Raw genomic sequence first — 20,246 nt, 5'->3', positions numbered from 1 at the left:
TCTTTATCTCTCCTCAAGAAGAATAAGGAGATGCTCTGGAAATTGGAACCCCCCCCCCCCCGCCCCACATCTGAAGTCCTCATATTTCCATTCAAATGGAAAAATACAAAGTAGAGCCGCTCCTTCTACTACTAGCCTCTCATTAACACGCAAGAAAATCAATCAAATCAGACACTTCCTTCTTGGTCCTTTTATATCCCCACACATGTTCTTTAATTTCTTTCCTCTGGCTCTTTCTCTTTATCTCCTTCATTAACTACCTCTTTCCTCCAATACATTTCAGTATTTAAAAAATTTTAAGGCCAGGCACGGTGGCTCATGCCTGTAATCCCAGCACTTTGGGAGGCCGAGGTGGGTGGATCACCTGAGGTCAGGAGTTCAAGACCAGCCTGATGAACATGGCAAAACCTGTCTCTACTAAATACAAAAAATTAGCCAGGCATGGTGGCGCATGCTTGTAATTCCAGCTACTTGGGAATCTGAGGCAGGAGAATCGCTTGAACCCGGGAGGCGGAGGTTGTAGTGAGCCGAAATCGCGTCATTGCACTCCAGCCTGGGCAACAAGAGCGAAACTCTGTCTCAAAATTAAAAATAATAATAATAATAATTCTTGGCCTTCTGCTTTTCTCTGATTATACTTTCTCTTTAGGAGGTCTTATCTATTTCTGGAATTTCAGTGACCATCCTCTTGATAAAAACACAAAAACTACATAATTATGTTGGAGGACTGGGTGAGAGTAGGGTAGGAGGGGTGGAATAGTTTAGTTATCTGATGATAGTATGCTAGAAATTCAATAAACAATTTATAAAATTAATAACCAAGAAATAGTCATATAAAGTATGTTATAGTTGGCCCTCTATATCTGCAGGTTCCACATCCTTGGGTTTAGCCAACTGCATGGAAAATATCAGGAAAAATAAACAATAAAAACAACAATACTACAATTAAAAAAATGAGTAAAACTGTAGCACAATTACTGTTTGTTAATTAATTTATTTTTTCTTGAGATGGAATCTTGCTCTGTCGCCCAGGCTGGAGTGCAGTGGTGTGATCTCAGCTCACTGCAACCTCTGCCTCCTGGGTACAAACAATTCTCCTGCCTCAGCCTCCCAAGTAGCTGGGATTACAGGTGCCCACCACCATGCGCGGCTAATTTTTGTATCTTTAATAGAGGCAGGGTTTCATCTTGTTGGCCAGGCTGGTCTCAAACTCCTGACTTCGTGATCCTCCCACCTCGGCCTCCCAAAGTGCTGGGATTACAGGCGTGAGCCACTGTGTCTTATATAGCATTACGTTGTATTAGTTATTATAAGTAGTCTAGAGATGATTTAAAGTATATGAGAGGATGTACATAGGTTTTATGCAAATACTAAGCCATTTTATATAAAGGGCTTGAGCATCTGCAGAGTTTGGTATCCTTCGGGGGTCCTGGGACCAATCTCCCACAGATACCAGAGGACCATTGTCTTCAATACTGGAGGGAATGCCTGTAAGATTTGGGGAATATTTGCCTCTGGGAAGGGAGACTAGGGATAGGGAAGAAGGCAATGGGATTCTTTTTTCATCATAATCCATTTCATTCTTTTTTTACTTTTTAAGCTTATGTACACGTTACTACTAAAATTTATTTAAAAGTTAGCGCATACGGGTATTTCACTGAATTATTGGCAAAGAAATGCATCTTTACAGAACTGTTTAAAATAAAATTCATGAAGAGCAGGGATCTTGTGTTATTTATTCCTATGTTTCCAGTGCCTAGGATAGACTTGACATGTAGCGAGGGCTTGATAAATACTTATTTAATGAATTAAGCAATTGCAGAAATGAAATTTCTGGAGTGTGAGTGAGATTAGAGTCTTCAGGATGGCAGGCAAATGCTCTCTACTGGGCTGTCCATAGAGCTAGGGGCCTTGCTTGCTTTTTGCTTTGTCTTGTGTACATATGTCTGGTATGTACTGAGTAGATAGTAAATGCTCAGGGCTGTCTTTAGAATGGACCATTCAAGAAATATAGCCCTGAATGTAAGAAGAGAGGTTACTTCCCCCAGCTGTGTCTAGTTATATTTATTCAGTTGTCATATGCCCCTTGCTTCACTTGGTTGGTTTCTTTGTTAGGCCTAAGGTCAGAATAATGCTGTTATTCAAAGTCTTTATGTATTAAGTAAACTTTTTAAGTATGGCCTTCTTTGAACAAAACTTGATGTATGTTATGGTCTCTACGGAGATCATAAAGATGACCAAGGCTCAGTCTCTGACTCTAAAAACATGTGGTCATGGTCCAGCAGGGGAAATTGAATTTATACATATATATATATATGTACACACACACACACACACACACACACACACACACACACTGTTTACTGTATGTAAACAGTAGTTGTACTACAGTTTTATCCTTTTTTTTTTTTTTTTTTTTTGAGACAGAGTCTTGCTCTGTCGCCCGGGCTGGAGTGCAGTGGTGTGATCTCATCTCACTGCAACCTCCGCCTCCCGGGTTCAAGTAATTCTTCTGCCTCAGCGTCCTGAGTAGCTGGGATTACAGGTGCATGCCACCACGCCCGGCTAATTTTTTGTATTTTTAGTAGAGACGGGCTTTCACCATGTTAGGATGGTCTCCATCTCCTGACCTCATGATCCGCCTGCCTCCACCTCCCAAAGTGCTGGGATTACAGGCGTGAGCCACCGCGTCTGGCCTCATTTTTTTATTTTAGTGTAAGGCCTGCCTTAGTCTCTTCAGGCTGCTATAACAAATACCATAGCCTAGGTGGCTTATAAACAACAGAAATTTATTTCTCACAGTTCTAGAAGCTGAGAAATTTGTCTGGGTGCAGTGGCTAATGCCTGTAATCTCAGTACTTTGGGAGGCCAAGGTAGATGGATCACCTGAGGTCGCGAGTTTGAGACCAGCCTGACCAACATGGAGATACCCTGTCTCTACTAAAAATACAAAATTAGCCAGGCATGGTGGCGCATACCTGTAATCCCAGCTACTCGGGAGGCTGAGACAGGATAATCGCTTGAACCTGGGAGGTGGAGGTTGCGGTGAGCCAAGATCGCACCACCACCCTCCAGCGTGGGCAACAAGAGTGAAACTCTGTCTCAAATAAATTAATAAGTAGATAGATAGATAGATAGATAGATAGATAGATAGATAGATAGATAGATAGGGGCCGGGAAATTCAAGATCAGGGAACCCAGATTCATTATGGCGAGGGCCTGCTTCCTGGTACATAGAGAGTGCCTTTTTGCTGTGTCCTCACAAGGCAAAAGGGTGAGGGATTCTTTGGGGCCGAATTTACAGGGATACTGATCCCATTCATGAAGGCTCTCTGCCTTCATAACTTAATCACCTTCCAAACATCCCACCTCCAAATACCCTTACATTTGGGATTAGGTTTCAACACAGGAATTTTGGTAACAAGGGCTAAGCAGCTTGTACAGGAGAAAGGAGGAAGAGGTCATTAAATCTCATTGGGGCCTGTACGTGGAGGGACCGATGGAAGTGTAGACTAGGAAAGGGAGGGAGAAATCAGGAAGGCTTCATTTCCTTTCTTCCCCTTTTCCTTTTTATCTTTTAAAAACTCTTTCTTTTATTTCTTTTCTCTCATGCTTTGCTTTTGCAATTACTTAGTACTTGCCATGAGTCAGGAAATGTGCTGCATGCTGGAGGATGGAAAGATTAATTAGGGATCCTATGATGTGGCTGGAGAGACAGACATGTTACCTCTTCCCCTTCCTCCTCAAAAAATGAAGGCGAAACAGCTCTAGCAAAAAAAATTGAGGACTTAGGCAGTGTCTCACAGGCAAATCACAGCCTTGATGTGAATAGAAGTGTTAATTGTAGTACCATTTCTTGAATTGCTGTGTGCCAGGCACTGTGCTATTAGCTTTTTCATACATCTAACTTTAATATCTCTCAGAACAGCTCTATAAATTACCTATATATAAGTAGATAATAATATTCTTATTTTACAGATGAGGAAGGCATATGATTTGTTAAGTGACTTACCTAAGTTCACATAGTCTGTAAATTCCTGAATTGTATCGAAGTCTGACTCCAAAGTGCATTCTACTCAAAAAATGCCAGAGGTGTGAACCCCAGGGGGCGAAGCCTGCAGAGAGCTGAGATCACGCCACTGCACTCCAGCCTGTGCGACAGCGAGACTCCGTCTCAAAAAAAAAAAAAAAAAAAAAATGCCAGAGGAACTGTAATATATTGCTGGTGGAATTATAAATGATGCAGTCAGTTTGGAAAAGTTTGGCAGTTCCTCAAAAGGTTGAATACAGAGATCAAGTGACCCAACAAGAGAAATGAAAATAAACGTTCACACAAAAACTTGTAAATTGATGTCAAAACAGCATTAGTCATAATATTTCCAAAGTGAAACAAAATGTGGTATATCCATATACTGGAATATTATTTAGCCATAGAAAGGAATGAATTGGTACGCAGTTCAGTGTGGATGAACCTTGCAAACATTATGGTAGGTGAATGAACCTGATTACAAAGACCACATGCTTTATGATTCTGTTTATATGAAATGTCCAGGATTGGCAAATACACAGAGGTTGGAGTAGTGGTTGTCAGTGGCTCAAGGAAGAGATAAATGGGCTTGAGGTTTCTTTTTAGGTGGTGAAAATGTCCTAAAATTGTGATGATGGTTGTACAACTTTGTGAATATACTAAAAAAAAATTGAATTGTATACTTTAAATAATAGATAATTGTGTGGTATGTGAATTGTGTCTCACTAATTTTGCTTAAAACAAGACAAAACAAAACAAATCCGATTCTGAAAGAGAATTTTCTGCTGTACATATCTAGAAGTATCAATAAGCTCTTACTGTACTAGTAAATAAGCAGGTGATCCTCACTTACAGTCTTTAGCCTCATGTTACTTAACATCTTCCCAACATTAATAATATCTTAAAATGTACTGTCTGAGGCCGGGTGCGGTGGCTCACGCCTGCAATCCTAGCACTTTGGGAGGCCGAGGCGGGCAGATCACGAGGTCAGGAGTTCAAGACCAGCCTGACCAACATGGCGAAACCCCGTCTCTACTAAAAATACAAAAATTAGCTGGGCGTGGTGGTGTGTGCCTGTAATCCCAGCTACTCAGGAGGGGTTTTGTTAGCCTTTGGTCCAAGTCATGTGTGCTTTTTATTTATGACTTCATGTTTAGTATCTTCTTTCAGAAGGTTTTTTTTACTCCAAGATTATTTTCATTTTCTTTTTTTTTTTTTTGAAACAGGGTCTCACTCATGCAGGCTGGAGTGCAGTGGCACAATCTCGGCTCACTGCAACCTCTTGTTTCCCGGGTTTAAGTGATTCTCCTTCCTCAGCCTCCCTATTAGCTGGAATTACAGGGGTGAGCCACCACGCGTGGCTATTTTTGTATTTTTAGTAGAGACGGGGTTTCACCATGTTGGCCAGTTTGGTCTCAAATTCCTAACCTCGGGTGATCCACCCGCCCTGGCCTCCCAAAGTGCTGGGATTACAGGCCTGAGCCACTGCGCCTGGCCTCTAAGATTATTTTTAAAATTTAACATTTTTGTCTAAAACTGGCCTCATTTTTTACATTACATAGATCTTTGACTCACCATTTTGTTTATGGTATGAAGTATAAACCAAAACTTTTAAAAATGGGCAATCTGTTGTTCTAATCACTTGTTGAATAGTTTGTGTTGGTTAGAAATGTAACTATTATTAAAGAGCAGTTGTTATTGGAAGGTAGTTTTTAAAATTTACAAATGGGTATATTTTATATACATTTAAAGTAATAAAAACATTTAAAGTGTTATGTGATTGTAGATTAGATTGTTTCTCATATGTTTAGAATTTATAGGACCAGTTTTTTCTCAAAGCATGTGTAGTCTGAAAAGGAATGTAATATTTTTCCTCATAAATAAGAGTTTGCCCTATTGAAGGCTTGTGTTTATGTAGGTAATCTTACTTTGAAAGGAGACCAGTCGGTCTAGTAGAAAGAGGTGGGATTAGCGGTTTGAATAATGGAGTTGTAGTTTTAGACCTGCCACTCCCTGACTGCTCCTTTGTGTGGGTCAGCCTCTCTGTGTTTTGTTTTCCTCTGTTAAAATGCATGAATAATAATCCCCACAGTGTCTACTTATATGAGTATTTTATTAGATGGGATCATGGATGTAAAAGCACTTTTAATTGGTAAAGCAGTTTAAATGTAAGGAATTACTGCATCTTAACCTTTCCTCCCTTTTTCTTGTAGGTAGTGTTGGTGCTTCTTTTCAGTGCCAGTCCATCCATCACGACCACATTTGTCATGATGACAGTGACAAGGTGAGGTTCGTGTTGATGTCTGCCATGGTGAAAATGCATGCCAATCTTACGTTGCTGGATTCTCTTGCATAACTCTGGGCCTAGGGCAAGAAGAGTGTGATTTGTGGGGACACATTGTTGAGATGCTGAGGGCCTTGCTGGTTTGTGTGTCAAATTATTGACTGCTCCAGAAAACCTAGTAGGCTAATTCCTCAACCCGAGGTGGGTTGGACTTTTGATCAACACTCCACTTTCCTACCTATGCCTCTGTCCCCATAGTGGTGCTTCCTCTTCTGCACAGCCTGAATGGATTATCTTAATATATGAACATGTGTTTCAGAGGTTGATAGCTATCTCAGCAACTCATGTTGGAAATATCTTGGACATTACATTTTGGTTCACTTTTGGCATTAATTGCATTGAATTATGTTTTCTTCTTATACTTTACCTTCAAAAAAATTTTTTTGGCTCTGTTTACAAAGGCCAATTTAAATATTGGGGATTGTCAGTTGAATCGATCTGGTTCATACACAAGAAGTCTACTTTGGGCTTGATATGTATATATTTTAAATTATGTCCAAACTATTAGTGGTGGTTTCATTGTGTTTTTTGCTTTTGTTCTTTTTATCTCTAAAGAAACCTGGTCTCTAGGGGCTTTTCAATACTCATCAGTACCCTTGACGGCCCAGCCCTTGCAGTAAATATTTCTGTGGGCTGGGCGTTTGGAACATCTGGCTGCCGATCTGGATGGACTTAAATTTAGTCTTTTTCACCATCAATTTCTAGTGGCTTCCCTCCCATTTCCTGCATGTTATATGCAGGAATCTATCACTCCCTTGGTAGTTTCCAGTGCAGACCAATCTAAGCAGTCTTTTTCTCTGCTGTTTTGATCAAGATCCTCCTCTCTCATTGTGTTGGAGCTGGATCAAGAAGTTGGTTGATAATTGGGATTTTCCAAATGGTTTCTTTGTTCTGTTTGTTGGTCTCTGTGAGCTTTGTTCAGACTGATTTCACTCTCTTTACAGAGAGTGGTAGCTCATAGCATTCCAGAGTCTCCTTTATTATTGTACCAATCAAGAGGCATGAGTTTCATTTTTAACTTCTTTCAAAGGCAAGCCACTGAGACTTCTAGAATATATAGTTGGCTACAGAAAATTTTGTATACCACAGATTTTAGAAATGAGCATTTGAAATTAAAAGTGATGATAGAGGGAAAAGGCAAAATCATTTTAGGTTACTAATGTTACAAGTGATTGTGCTTCATAATTATGAAGGTGCTTTTGGGTTAAATTTTTTTTCTTCTGCTGAGTGTGTTATGCTACTATCCATTTGTTCATTTATGGTATAGAAGCCAGACTGCCCTCCAGGTTGTCTCCAGACCTTAGATTCTGAAGATAAGCTTTTTGTCTACCTTTGCCAGGTACTTCCTGTCACCCCTGAAAATGTTTTTGTTTTCTAATTTATTAATCTTTCTATAGCTGATTTTGTGCTTTTGAGACAGGAGATTTTTCTGGAAATATGGGGGAAAAAGGGAAGAGAAGTTTAAGGAATATTATTAAGGAACAGGAGATCAGCAGAATAAAGAACCGTCTGAAACAACTCTCCTTTCTCCCTACCTACCATGTATATATTGATTTTTTCCTAAATGGAAATGGAGAAAATGGATTAGGGTCTCTTGACTATATATTTAGAATTTATTCAACTCATTCAGTCAGCAAGAAATACTTACTGATTGGTAGCTGTGTGTCTAGGCATTTAGGGAATACAGCCAGATACAAAACAGATAGATTCTAGTATATCATTTTACAATAAGTGAAGTGGATAAAAGAAAAGTTACAGATTACAGCCTTTCTTTGTCTCCTTTTTTTTTTTTTTTTTTAGTGAGGAGACAGAGCCTCGCTTCGTTGCTCAGGCTGGAGTGCAGTGGTACAGTCTTGGCTCACTGCAACCTCTGCCTCCCAGGTTCAAATGATTCTCAGCCTCCTGAGTAGCTGGGATTGCAGGCGTGTGCCACCACATCTAGCTAATTTTTTGTATTTTTATGTTTGTTTGTTTGTTTATTATTTTGAGATAGAGTCTCCCTCTGTTGCCCAGGCTGGAGTGCAGTGGCAAGATCTCAGCTCACTGCAGTGTCTGCCTCCTGGTTCAAGTGATGGTTGTGCCTCAGCCTCCCAAGTAGCTGGGACTGCAGGTGTTCATCACCATGCCCGGCTAATTTTTGTATTTTTAGTAGAAATGGGACTTCACCATGTTGGCCAGGCTGGTCTCGAACTCCTGGCCTCAAGTGATCCACCCGACTCAGCCTTCCAAAGTGTTTGGATTACAGGTGTGAGCTACCGTGCCCGGCCAGATTATAGCTTTCAACAGGATCATCAGGTGTTATTCTGGGGAGGAGAGTGGGTGGATATCATGTTTAAAAATCAGATCCCTACGTATACAGCAGCCCCCTGACGTCTTTCTGTGACACGTGGGTATTGGTTTTGCAAAAACTAAAATGAACCTGTTGCCCTCTGCACACTCACTCTGTCTCCCTTCCCCACTTTTTCGTAGTCTCACTCAGAATTAAAGGGATCATAGAGCACATTTACGCTGATTTGCTTTTTATTTTTATTTTATTTTATTTTTTTATTTTTCAGACAGAGTTTCGCTCTTGTTGCCCAGGCTGGAGTGCAGTGGTGTGATCTTGGCTCACTGAAACCTCTGCCTCCCAGGTTCAAGTGATTCCCCTGCCTCAGCCTCCCGAGTAGCTGGGATTACAGGCATCTGCTACCACGCCCGGCTAATTTTGTATTTTTGGTAGAGACGAGGTTTGTCCATGTTGGTCAGGCTGGTCTCAAACTCCTGACCTCAAGTGATCTGCCCGCCTCGGCCTCCCAAAGTGCTGGTATTACAGGCGTGAGCCACCACGCCCGGCCCCAACCTGCTTGTAATCCCAGCACTTTGGGAGGCCAAGGTGGGTGGATCACGAGGTCAGGAGATCGAGACCACAGTGAAACCCCGTCTCTACTAAAAAATACAAAAAAAATTAGCCAGGCGTGGTGGCGGGCGCCTGTAGTCCCAGCTACTCGGAGAGGCTGAGTCAGGAGAATGGCGTGAACCCAGGAGGCGGAGCTTGCAGTGAGCCGAGATTGCGCCACTGCACTCCAGCCTGGGCGACAGAGCGAGACTCCGTCTCAAAAAAAAAAAAAAAACTTGGGAGCTGTGACCACCATGGGAGAAATTACTTGTTCAGGGGTAACCCACAGTGCTAGGGCTAGACCAGATCTTCTGTATCAAATGCAAGTTATGAAAATATTTGCTTAGGTATTCTGAGCACATTGTCAAAACGTGTTGATTCTTTGCTTGTTGTCTTTGCCCATCTTTCAGGCATGGTGTGTTTCTCAGATTGGGGAAGAAAAGATGATTTTTCTTATAAGTTTTCTCACTTTTAACTAATCCATGTGTGACGGGATAGAAACACAGTTCAGGCAAGGAGTATGAGGGCCAATTTATTTGTTGGACATCCCCTCTACAGCCTTGGAGGTGGTGGCCAATCCCCAATTTTTTTGGCTTGATCTGTTGTTCTCCAGCTTAAAGTTTCTCTCCTGATATGTATCTGTTTATAGTTTATAGTGCTGCAAGAAACTGATTCCAGCTCTGATGTTAATCATTAAATCCTGTGAGTTACAGATTCTCATTAATTTATATTGGTCACAGCAATTTGCACAGGCCCTCCAGCATTATTTTTACATTCGTTCACAGGGCCATATTCCGTAATTTCTAGGTAGCAAACGTTTATATTTGAGTAGCTACTACATACAGAGCAATGTTCTAGATATTGGGGATACTGCATTGAAGAAAACAAGTCTTTGCTCTTATGCAGCTTGCTTTCTGTGAGTGGGGAAAGGCAAGACAATAAAGATATTGTTAACTGATTATTTGTGTTGTGAAGAATAAGAAAGCAGGGAAGTGGGCATAGAAATACTGGGAGAAGGTTGTCCTCTTGTTTTTTTTTTTTTTTTTTTTTTGAGACAGAGTCTTGCTCTGTTGCCCAGGCTGGAGTGCAGTGGCACGATCTCAGTTCACTGCAAGCTCTGCCTCCTGGGTTCACGCCATTCTCCTGCCTCAGCCTCCCGAGTAGCTGGGACTACAGGTGCCTGTCACTACTCCTGGCTAGTTTTTTGTATTTGTAGTAGAGAGGGCATTTTGCTGTGTTAGCCAGGATGGTCTCGATCTCCTGACCTCGTGACCCACCCGCCTGGGCCTCCCAAGGTGCTAGAATTACAGGCGTGAGCCACCATGCCTGGCCGAAGGTTGTGCTCTTAACCAGGTAGTCACAACACCCTTTGAAGTAGGGACTGCTTTATTCCAGTTTTATCAGTGAGGAATCTGAGGCACAGATTAAATATTTACCCAAGATCACACAGCAGTACAGTGGAATTCCATCCCAAGCTGCCTTGCTCAAGTCTGTACTCTGCTGTTTGAAGAAACCTATTCCTATTTTAAGTTCAACCATTCAACTGTGACATGCTCGGAGAAACATATCTGCAAGTGGAGAAGGCCTCAGAGAGTCACAGTGGAACTGAACCACTGGCACCAGTCCTTGTCTGTAGTTTTTTTTCTTGCCCCCAGGCCTTTATTCTGATTCATGACTATTTGTTACTCCAGGCTCCTCTGCCAAGTCATCCCTACCCTGTGTCAGGCTCAGAATTCTGTGCGAGTTTTTTGTTTGTTTGTTTGTTTGTTTGTGACAGGGTCTCACTTTGTTGCCCAGGCTGGGGTGCAGTGGCGCAATTTCTGCTCACTGTGACCTCTGCCCCCACCTTCAAGGGATTCTCCCACCTTAGCCTTGCCAAGTAGCTGGGAATACAGACGCCGTGCCACCTGTAGTCATGTTTCACTTAGACACTGAAATTAACTTAACTCAGCTAATGTCAGTTTGAAAATAGTCACATTTTCACAGTGACAACAAGCTTGAGCTGGGGAACTAGGTCTGACCCGAGAATGAGATAAAATATTGAAGAATTTGATAAGACTATTCCCTCATTTGAGGTGAATTAACTTGTAGCCTCAATTATATATTTTTTCAGAGTTCTTGATACATTGCCAGGAGGATGGCCATTTGAGAAACAAAAACAGAAGAGTTCTTCCTAAACTGCTATGTGTGCTTCAGAGCAGGAGTCTTTCTTGACAAGAATTCCTTATAGTAGGCTTCGTTCATTTGTCTTGGAAAAAAGCACCCATCTAGCTTGTGCTATAAGTAATCCCATGCATACTGCCCTCAGGGAAGATGGAAAATGTACTTACAGGTTCAATATCGCTTATCTAAAATGCTTGGGACCGGAAGTGTTTGGGATTTTGGATTTTTTTCAGGTTTTGTGTATTTGCATTATATACTGGTTGAGCATCCCAAATCTGAAAATCCAAAATGTTCCATTGAGTACTTCCTTTGAGTGTGAAATCTGTACTTAGAAAGTTTTGGATTTTGTAGCATTTCAGATTTTGGATTTTTAGATTTTTGCTCGAGATGTACCAATTTTTCTTCTGTGACTGTATACTTCCTTTTTCTTGATCTTTTTACTTTTTCCTATTTATTTGTTTATTTTTGAAATGGAGTCTTGCTCCATTGCCCAGGCTGGAATGCAGTGGTGTGATCTAGGCTCACTGCAACCTCCACTGCCAGGGTTCAAGCAATTCTCCAGCCTCAGCCTCCCGAGTAGCTGGGATTACAGGCATGCACCACCACCATGCCCAGCTAATTTTTTATTGTTGTTGTTGTTGTTTTTTGAGACGGAGTCTTGCTCTGTCGCCCAGGCTGGAGTGCAGTGGCACCATTTCGCCTCACTGCAACCTCCACCTCCCAGGTTCAAGCGATTCTCCTGCCTCAGCCTCCTGAGTTGCTGGGATTACAGGCGTGTACCACCACATTTGGCTAATTTTTGTATTTTTAGTAGAGATAGGGTTTCCCCATGTTGGCCAGGCTGGTCATGAACTCCTGACCTCAAGTGATCTGCCCGCCTCAGCCTCCCAAAGTGCTGGGATTACAGGCCTGAGCCACTGCGCCCAGCCTGTATTTTTTTTTTCGTAGAGACGGGGTTTCACCATGCTGGCCAGGCTCGTCTTCAACTCCTGGCCTCAAATGATCCACCTGCTTAGGTCTTCCAAAGTGCCGGGATTACAGGCATGAATCATCATGCCTGGCCTCTTTTTAATTTTTAAAAATTACATATTGATTGTTGGCCAGGTGCAGTGGCTCATGCCTGTAATTCCAGCACTTTGGGAGGCCGAAACGAGTGGATCACTCAACCTCAAGAGTTTGAGACCAGCTGACCAGCCTGGACAACATGGCAAAACCCTGTGTGTACAAAAAATACAAAATTAGCTGGGCCTAGTGGTACACACCTGTGGTCCTAGCTACTCAGGAGGCTGAGGTGGGAAGATTATTTGAGGTTGCATGGAGATCAAGCCACTGCACTCTAGCCTGGGTGATGGAGTGAGACCCTGTCTCCAAAAAAAAAAATTACATATTGATTGTAAAAACAAACACAGTACTCTATTCAGTTTCTCTCCTGAGAAATAACAATTGGAATTTCAGTATTAACAGATTTTTTTCCTTACCATATTTGTATGAAATGTTTTTCATCCTTGTTAAAATCAAGTTCCTTGATCGTACCTTGGTAGAGAAAGATTCTCTAGCTTAAGATAGGAACTAGATTTGTAAAAGTTAAGCAGTGTTTCACTTAAAAAGTGGTGGAAGTGGCCGGGTGTGGTGGCTCATGCTTGTAATCCCAGCAGATTGGGAGGCCAAGGCAGGCAGGTCACTTGAGGCCAGGAGTTCAAGACCAGCCTGGCCAACATGGTGAAACCCTGTCTCTACTAAAAATACAAAAATTAGCTGAGCATGGTGGTGCACGCCTGTAATCCCAGCTACTCGGAAGGTTGAGGCAGGAGAATCTCTTCAACCCAGAGGTGGAGTTTGTATTGAACTAAGATTGCACCACTGCACTCCCGCCTGGATGACAGAGTGAGACTCTGTCTCCAAAACCAAAAAAAGTGATGGAAGTATTGTTAATTTATAGAATTATTATTGGTACTTTTAGGTAAATAGTTCAAATATCAAAAATAAAAGTTAACCTACTGTTAGAATTCAAGTAAGATGTATAATTTTAAATCAAAAGTGGGCAGGCTTAACTTGCAGCTTCTACTCGGATGGACAAAACAGTGTGTGGAGACTCACATCGTGAACTTTTGCTTCAAGAACTACCGCAGGAACATAACAGTAAAACTGAAATTATTCACAGACCATTTGAAATAAGCGACTTGTTGCTGCAAATTCCGTGAGACAGCCAAAAGTTGTGAGTGCCCAAAGTGCAAGAAGGGGAAAGTCGGCCTCTGAACACACATCCTCACTGGGGAACCTGAAAATCCAGATGATGGGAGAAGGATTTAACCTTACCTGGAGCTGATACAAATTTAGAGAACCAAATGAAATATAAAAGTTGATGCAAGGCCAGGCACGGTGGCTCCCAGCCAAAAAGTGCTGTAATTCCAGCACTTTGGGAGGCTAAGGTGGGTGGATCACCTGCGGTGAGGAGTTCGAGACCAGCCTGGCTGACGTGGCGAAATCCTGTCTCTACTAAAAATACAGAAATTAGCTGGGCATGTGGCACATGCCTGTAATCCCAGCTACTTAGGCAGCTGAGGCAGGAGAATCGCTGTAACCCAGGAGGCGGAGGCTGCAGTGAGCTGAGATGGTGCCGCTGCACTCCAGCCTGGGCCACAGAATGTGACTCTGTCTCAAACAAAAAAAAAACAAAAAAAAAAATTGAGGCAGCAGCAAGGAGCCCTGTAGACACTTCTAGTCCCCAGGGAAGCCATTTCTGACTTTTGTCTTACCAGGGGTTCTTGGGAAAGGCTGCCATTAGAAATGGGGAAGGACCACAGGGAGAAGAAAACTTACAGCCTAACTTTGTAATCATTTTGACTGAGTGCAAATTTTCCTGGGCAATATTTGGGAGTGGGCAAACCGAAAGTGCAGATACTGGCACAGAAGTTAGGGCAGGCAGGGAGGGGCAAGACCTGAAATTCTTGCTGCTTTCTCAGCAGGGGCTTTTGTAGCCTGGGACAAAATCTCAGCCTTGCTCTAAGGCTGCCTGGATATAAGGGTGCTGTCAGGGCATGGTGGGACTGGGACCAGCCTTGCTAGTTGTGCAGGAGTTCGGTGAGGCCTGTCACTGCCAGCTTCCCCCTAACTCCGTGGTGATCTGTTTGAAGCAGCAGAGGCAACCATAATCCCCCAGGGAACACAATTTTATTGGCCTGAGAATCACACCCCCATCCCCCATCCTCCCATCTCCCACCCCCTCCCCCTCCCCCTCCCCCCACCCTGTGGCCACAGCAAGCTCCACCCAAGGAGAGTCTCAGATATGCCTAACCTGGCCCTTACCTGATGGTCTGTTTCTGCCCTGGAGCTCTATGGCGCCGCCCATCACCTGATAAATCAGAATACTTATGCAAGTGACCTTAGGGCAAACTTATATCCCCCCATACTACCACAGTCGATGTTGTATTGAAAGTGTCACCTTCTGACTGGAGGCCAACCAACTGAAGTCATTACAGCAACTCATGAAAGAACAACTCTGCACCAAGAAAGGAGAAAATAATAGCAAATTCCACTGCCTGTAACATCCTAGCTAACCAGAGGTTCTGAGTCTTTCCACATTACAGCTTCACTGCCAGCACAACCAGCATTTGAGAAAAACAGTGCACTAAACAAAACTACCAAGGACCCTCACAGGGTCCACTTCATTCCCCTGCTACCTCCGTCAGAGCAGATGCTAATGGCCACAGCTGAGAGACCTGGATACTGATCACATTACAGGACTCTTTGCAGACACTCCCCAGTACCAGCCCGGACCCCAGTAGCTCTACTAGGTGGCTAGATGCGGAAGAGCAGCAACAATCACTGTAGTCAAGCTCTCAGGAACCTCATCCCTAGGGGAAGGGGGAGAGTACCATGTCAAGGGATCACCCCATGGGACAAAAGAATCTGAACAGCCATTGAGCCCCAGATCTTTCCTCTGACATTTAAAAACAAAAAACAAAACAAAACAAAACAAACAAAAAAAAACAAGATACGGACAAAAAAATCTCCAGAGAAATAGAATCAATAAAATACAATCACAACTTCAGGAAATGAAAGACACACTTAAATACAAAATACACTGGAAAATTTCAATAGAATTGAACAAGAAAGAAGTTGAGGGCTCAAAGATAAGGCTTTTTAATTAACCCAGTGTGACAAAAAAGAAAAAACTGAATAAAGCCTCCAATAAGTTTGAGATTATGTTAAACGATCAAGCTTAAGAATAATTGGTGTTGCTGAGGAAGAAGGGAAATGTAAAAATTTGGAAAACTTATTTGAGGGAATGATTGAGGAAAACTTCCCTGGCCTTGCTAGAGATCTATACATCCAAATACGAGAAACTCAAATAACTTCTGGGATTCATTGCAAAAAGATTATCACCCAGGCACACAGTCATCAGGCTAACTAAAATAAAGATGAAGAAAAGAACCTTAAGAACTGTTAGGGAAAAGCATAAAGGAAAACCTGTCAGATTAAGAGCACATTTTTCAGCAGAAACCCTGCAAGCTAGAAGGGATTGGGGTCCTATGTTTAGCCTCCTTAAACAAAACAATTACCAGCCACGAATTTTGTATCCAGTGAAACTAAGCTTCATAAATAAAGGAAAGATAAAGTCTTATTCAGACAAACAAATGCTGAGAGAATTCGACACCACCAAGCCAGCACTACAGGAACTGGCTAAAAGGAGTTCTAAATCTTTTTTTTTTTTTTTTTTTTGGAGACAGAGTTTCACTGTTGTTGCCCAGGCTGGAGTGCAATGGTGCAATCCCGGCTCACCACAACCTCCACCTCCTCCTGGGTTCTAGTGATTCTCCTGCCTCAGCCTCCCGAGTAGCTGGGATTACAGGCATGTGCCACCACGCCCAGCTAATTTTTTGTATTGTTAGTAGAGACAGGGTTTCTCCATGTTGGTCAGGCTGGTCTCAAACTCCCAGCCTCAGGTGATCCGCCCATCTCGGCCTCCCAAAAGTGCTAGGATTACAGGCATGAGCCACCACGCCCAGCAGGAGTTCTAAATCTTGAAACAAAACTTCAAAGTATACCAAAATAGAACCTCCTTAAAGCATAAATCTCACGGGGCCTATAAAACAATAACACGAGGAAAAAAATACCAAGATGTTCAGGCAACAGCAAGAACGATAAATAGAATAGTAGCTAGCATCTCAATACTGACGTTGAATGTAAATGGCCTAAATGCTCCACAAAGAATACAGAGTGGCAGAATGGGTAAGAATTCACCAACCAAGTATCTGCTGTCTTCAAGAGACTCACCTAACTCATAAGGACTCACATAAACATAAGGTAAAGGAGTGAAAAAAGATATTCCATGCAAATGGACATGAAAAGCAAACAGGAGTTGCTATCCGGAGTTGCTATCCTTATGTCAGACAAAACAGACTTTAAAGCAGTAACAGTTAACAAAGACAAGGAGGGACATTATGTAATGATAAAAGGACTGGTCCAACAGGAAAATATCATAATCCTAAATATATTTGCATTTAACACTGGAGCTCCCAAATTTACAAAACAATTGCTACTAGACCTGTTAGATAAACAGCAGCACAGTAATAGTGGGGGACTTCAGTACTCCACTGACGGCACTAGACAGGTCATCAAGACAGAAAGTCAACAAAGAAACAACGGACTTGAACTATACAACAAAAGTGACCAAGTGAGAATCAAATCAAGAACTCAACTGCTTTTACAATAGCTGCAAAAAACAAAAAACACAAACAAAAAAAACTAGAAATAGACCTAAGAGCTGAAAGACTTCTACAAGGAAAAGTACAAAATACTGCTGAAAGAAATCATAGGTGACACAAACAAGCAGAAACATATCCCATGCTTCTCATTATTTCTTGCCCCCTGCTCCAAGCAACCACTGATATTTCTGTATATGAATTTGCCTATTCTGTATATTTCATAAAATGGGATCTCAAAATGTAGCCTTTTGTGTCTGGCTTCTCTCACTGAGCATGATTATGTTAGTCTGTTCTTGTGTTGCTATAAAGAAATACTTGAGGCTGAGAAATTTATAAAGAAAAGTTTCATTGGCTTGCAGTTCTGCAGACTTTACACAAAGCATGGTGCCACATCGGTTTCTGGTGAGGCCTCAGGAAGCTTAGGGAAAGGCGGCGATGTCACATGGTGATAGAGGGAAAGAGAGAGTTGTGGGGAGATGCCATGCTTTTTTTTTTTTTTTTTTTTTTTTTTTTAAATTTCTTTTTCTCTAGTTTTTTTTTTTTTTTTTTTTTTTTTTTTTTTTTAAATTGAGATGGAGTCTTGCTCTGTTGCCCAGGCTGGAGTGCAATGGCGCATTCTTGGCTCACTGCAACTTCCGCCCCCCAGGTTCAAATGAGTCTCCTGCCTCAGCCTCCCCAATAGCTAGGATTACAGACACCTGCCACCACGCCCAGCTTTTTTTTTTTTTTTGAGGTGGACTCTCGCTCTTGTTCAGGCTAGAGTGCAATGGCTTGATCTCAACTCACTGCAACCTCTGCCTCCTGGGTTAAAGCGATTCTTCTGCTTCGGCCTCCTGAGTAGCTGGGACTATAGGCATATGCCACCATGCCCGGCTAATTTTGTATTTTTAGTAGAGATGGGGTTTCACCATGTTGGTCAGGCTGGTCTCGAACTCCTGACCTCAGGTGTTGGCCTCCCAAAGTGCTGAGATTACAGGTGTGAGCCACCGCACATGACCCTAATTTTTGTATTTTTAGCAGAGATGGGGTTTCACCACGTTGGTCAGGCTCGTCTTGAACTCCTGACCTCAGGTGATCCACCTCGGCATCCCAAAGTGCTGGGATTACAGGCGTGAGCCACTGCACCCAGCCAGTGCCATGCTCTTTTAAACAACCAGATCTTTCGTGGACTACCAAAGCGAGATCTCACTCTTCACCAAGTGGATGGTGCTAAGCCATTCATAAGAGATTCACCCGCAAGATCCAGATACCTCCCACGAAGTCCCATCTCCAACACTGGGGATTACAATACAACATGAGATTTGTAGGGGACAAATATCCAAACCATATCACATGGTCATTTCAAGATTCATGTGGTGCAAGTAATTGGGTAGTTAGCTGCTCTCTGTTAGGTGTTGAAGATGGCCTTCATTCAACCTGACACTTCGGCAAAGATCTGAATGATAAGTAACAATTCAGGTGAAAATCAGGGTCATGGAAAGAGCATTTCAGGGAAATAATACAGCTAGTGCAAAATCCGTAAAGCCAGAAAGATGAGGGAAACAAAAGGCTGATATTTGCAAGCACGGTGGATGCGGATTGGGAATGGTATGAGATGAGCTTGGAGAGGTGGGCATGGGCCAGCCCATGTAGTTCTTTGTAAGCCAGGGAAAGTAGTCTAGATTTTATTCTGCTTTTTCGAGAAGCCATTGGAGGGTTTTATGCAAAGGAGTGGCATAATACGACATGTTTATAAAAGACCACTCTTCTACTTTCTGTCTCTCTGAATTTGGCTGCTGTATGTACCTCATACAAGTAGAATCATACACTGTTTTTCTTTTTGTAACTGGCTTATTTCAGTTAGCAGGTACTCAAGGTTTATCCATGTTGTAGCATATGTCACAATTTCCTTTCTTTAAAGGCTGAATAATACTCTTTTGTAAGGCTGAGCATGGTGGTTCATGCCTATATTCCCAGCACCTTGGGAGGCCGAGGTGGTGGTTCACTTGAAGTCAGGAGTTTGAAACCAGCCTGGCCAACATGGTGAAACCCTGTGTCTACTAAAAAATAAATTAAAAAGTTAGTCCGGTGTGGTGGCAGGTGCCTGTAGTCCCAGCTACTTAGCAGGCTGAGGCAAGAGGATCACTTGAACCTGGGAGGCAGAGGTTGTAGTGACCCAAGATTGCGCCACTGCACTCCAGCCTGGGTGATTGCGCAAGACTCTGTCTCAAGAAAAAAAAAATGTCATTGTAATATACATCACATTTTGTTTATTCATCCATTGATAAATACTTGGGGTTGCTTCCACCTTTTGGCTATTGTGAATAATGTTGCTATGAACATGGGTGGACAAGTATCTCTTCAAAGACCCTGCTTTCAGTTCTTTTTGGTATATACCCAGAAGTGGAATTGCTAGATCATATGGTAATTCAGTTTTTTATTTTGTGAGGAACTGCCACACTGTTTTTCATAGCGGCTGTACCATTTTATATTCCCACCAACAGTGCAGAGAGATTCCAGTTTCTCCAAATCCTCGTCAACACTTGTTATTTTCTTTTTAATTTTTTTATAGTAACTATCGTAATGAGTGTGAGATGGTGGTTTTCATTTACACTTCCTTTTGCCATTTTTTAATCAGGTTGTTTTTTTTTTTTTTGCTGTTCAGTTCTAGGAGTTATATATTCTGGATATTAACCCTTTATTAGACATGATTTACATGTATTTTCACCTATTACATAAGTTACATTTTTTACTGTAATAAAATACACATAAAATGTACCATCTTAACCATTTAAGTATACAGTTCAGTAGCATTAAGTACATACAGTACATTCACCTTTTTGTGCAGCCACCACCACTCTCCATCTCCAGAACTTTTTCATCTTCCTAAACTGAAACTCTACCCATTAAACAATAACTCCTCATTGCCTCCTCCAGCCCCTGGGAAACAACATTCTACCCCTAGACTACTTTCAGACTCTGTTTTCTTCCTTCACTTAATAAAAGAGAGGGTCCACTGCTGACTAATAGGATTGTTTTTATGTGTGGAGGCCTTCTTGGAAACGTGATTGATTTATTGTAGAGAAGAGTAATAGAAAATAGGGTTGTTGAAAGAAAGAGAGAGACAAAAACTGGTTGGGTGTTTTCATA

General features: G+C 42.1%; 1 protein-coding gene across 5 annotated transcripts in view; it reads left to right on the top strand.

Moving 5' to 3' along the window:
- RNF38 (ring finger protein 38) overlaps positions 1-20,246 on the top strand; it is a 156,088-nt gene that overhangs the window by 61,808 nt on the left and 74,034 nt on the right. For all 5 annotated transcript variants that reach the window (XM_058444993.1, XM_058444991.1, XM_058444990.1 and 2 more), the window contains exon 2: positions 6,241-6,311. The gene's annotated coding sequence lies outside the window, so the exon portion shown is untranslated. The remainder of the gene's footprint in view (positions 1-6,240; positions 6,312-20,246) is intronic.

Source organism: Hylobates moloch, unplaced genomic scaffold (assembly GCF_009828535.3).
Source record: "Hylobates moloch isolate HMO894 unplaced genomic scaffold, HMol_V3 SCAFFOLD_10, whole genome shotgun sequence".
NCBI classification, from domain to species: Eukaryota; Metazoa; Chordata; class Mammalia; order Primates; family Hylobatidae; genus Hylobates; species Hylobates moloch.
This window is presented reverse-complemented; position numbering and strand designations above follow the sequence as displayed.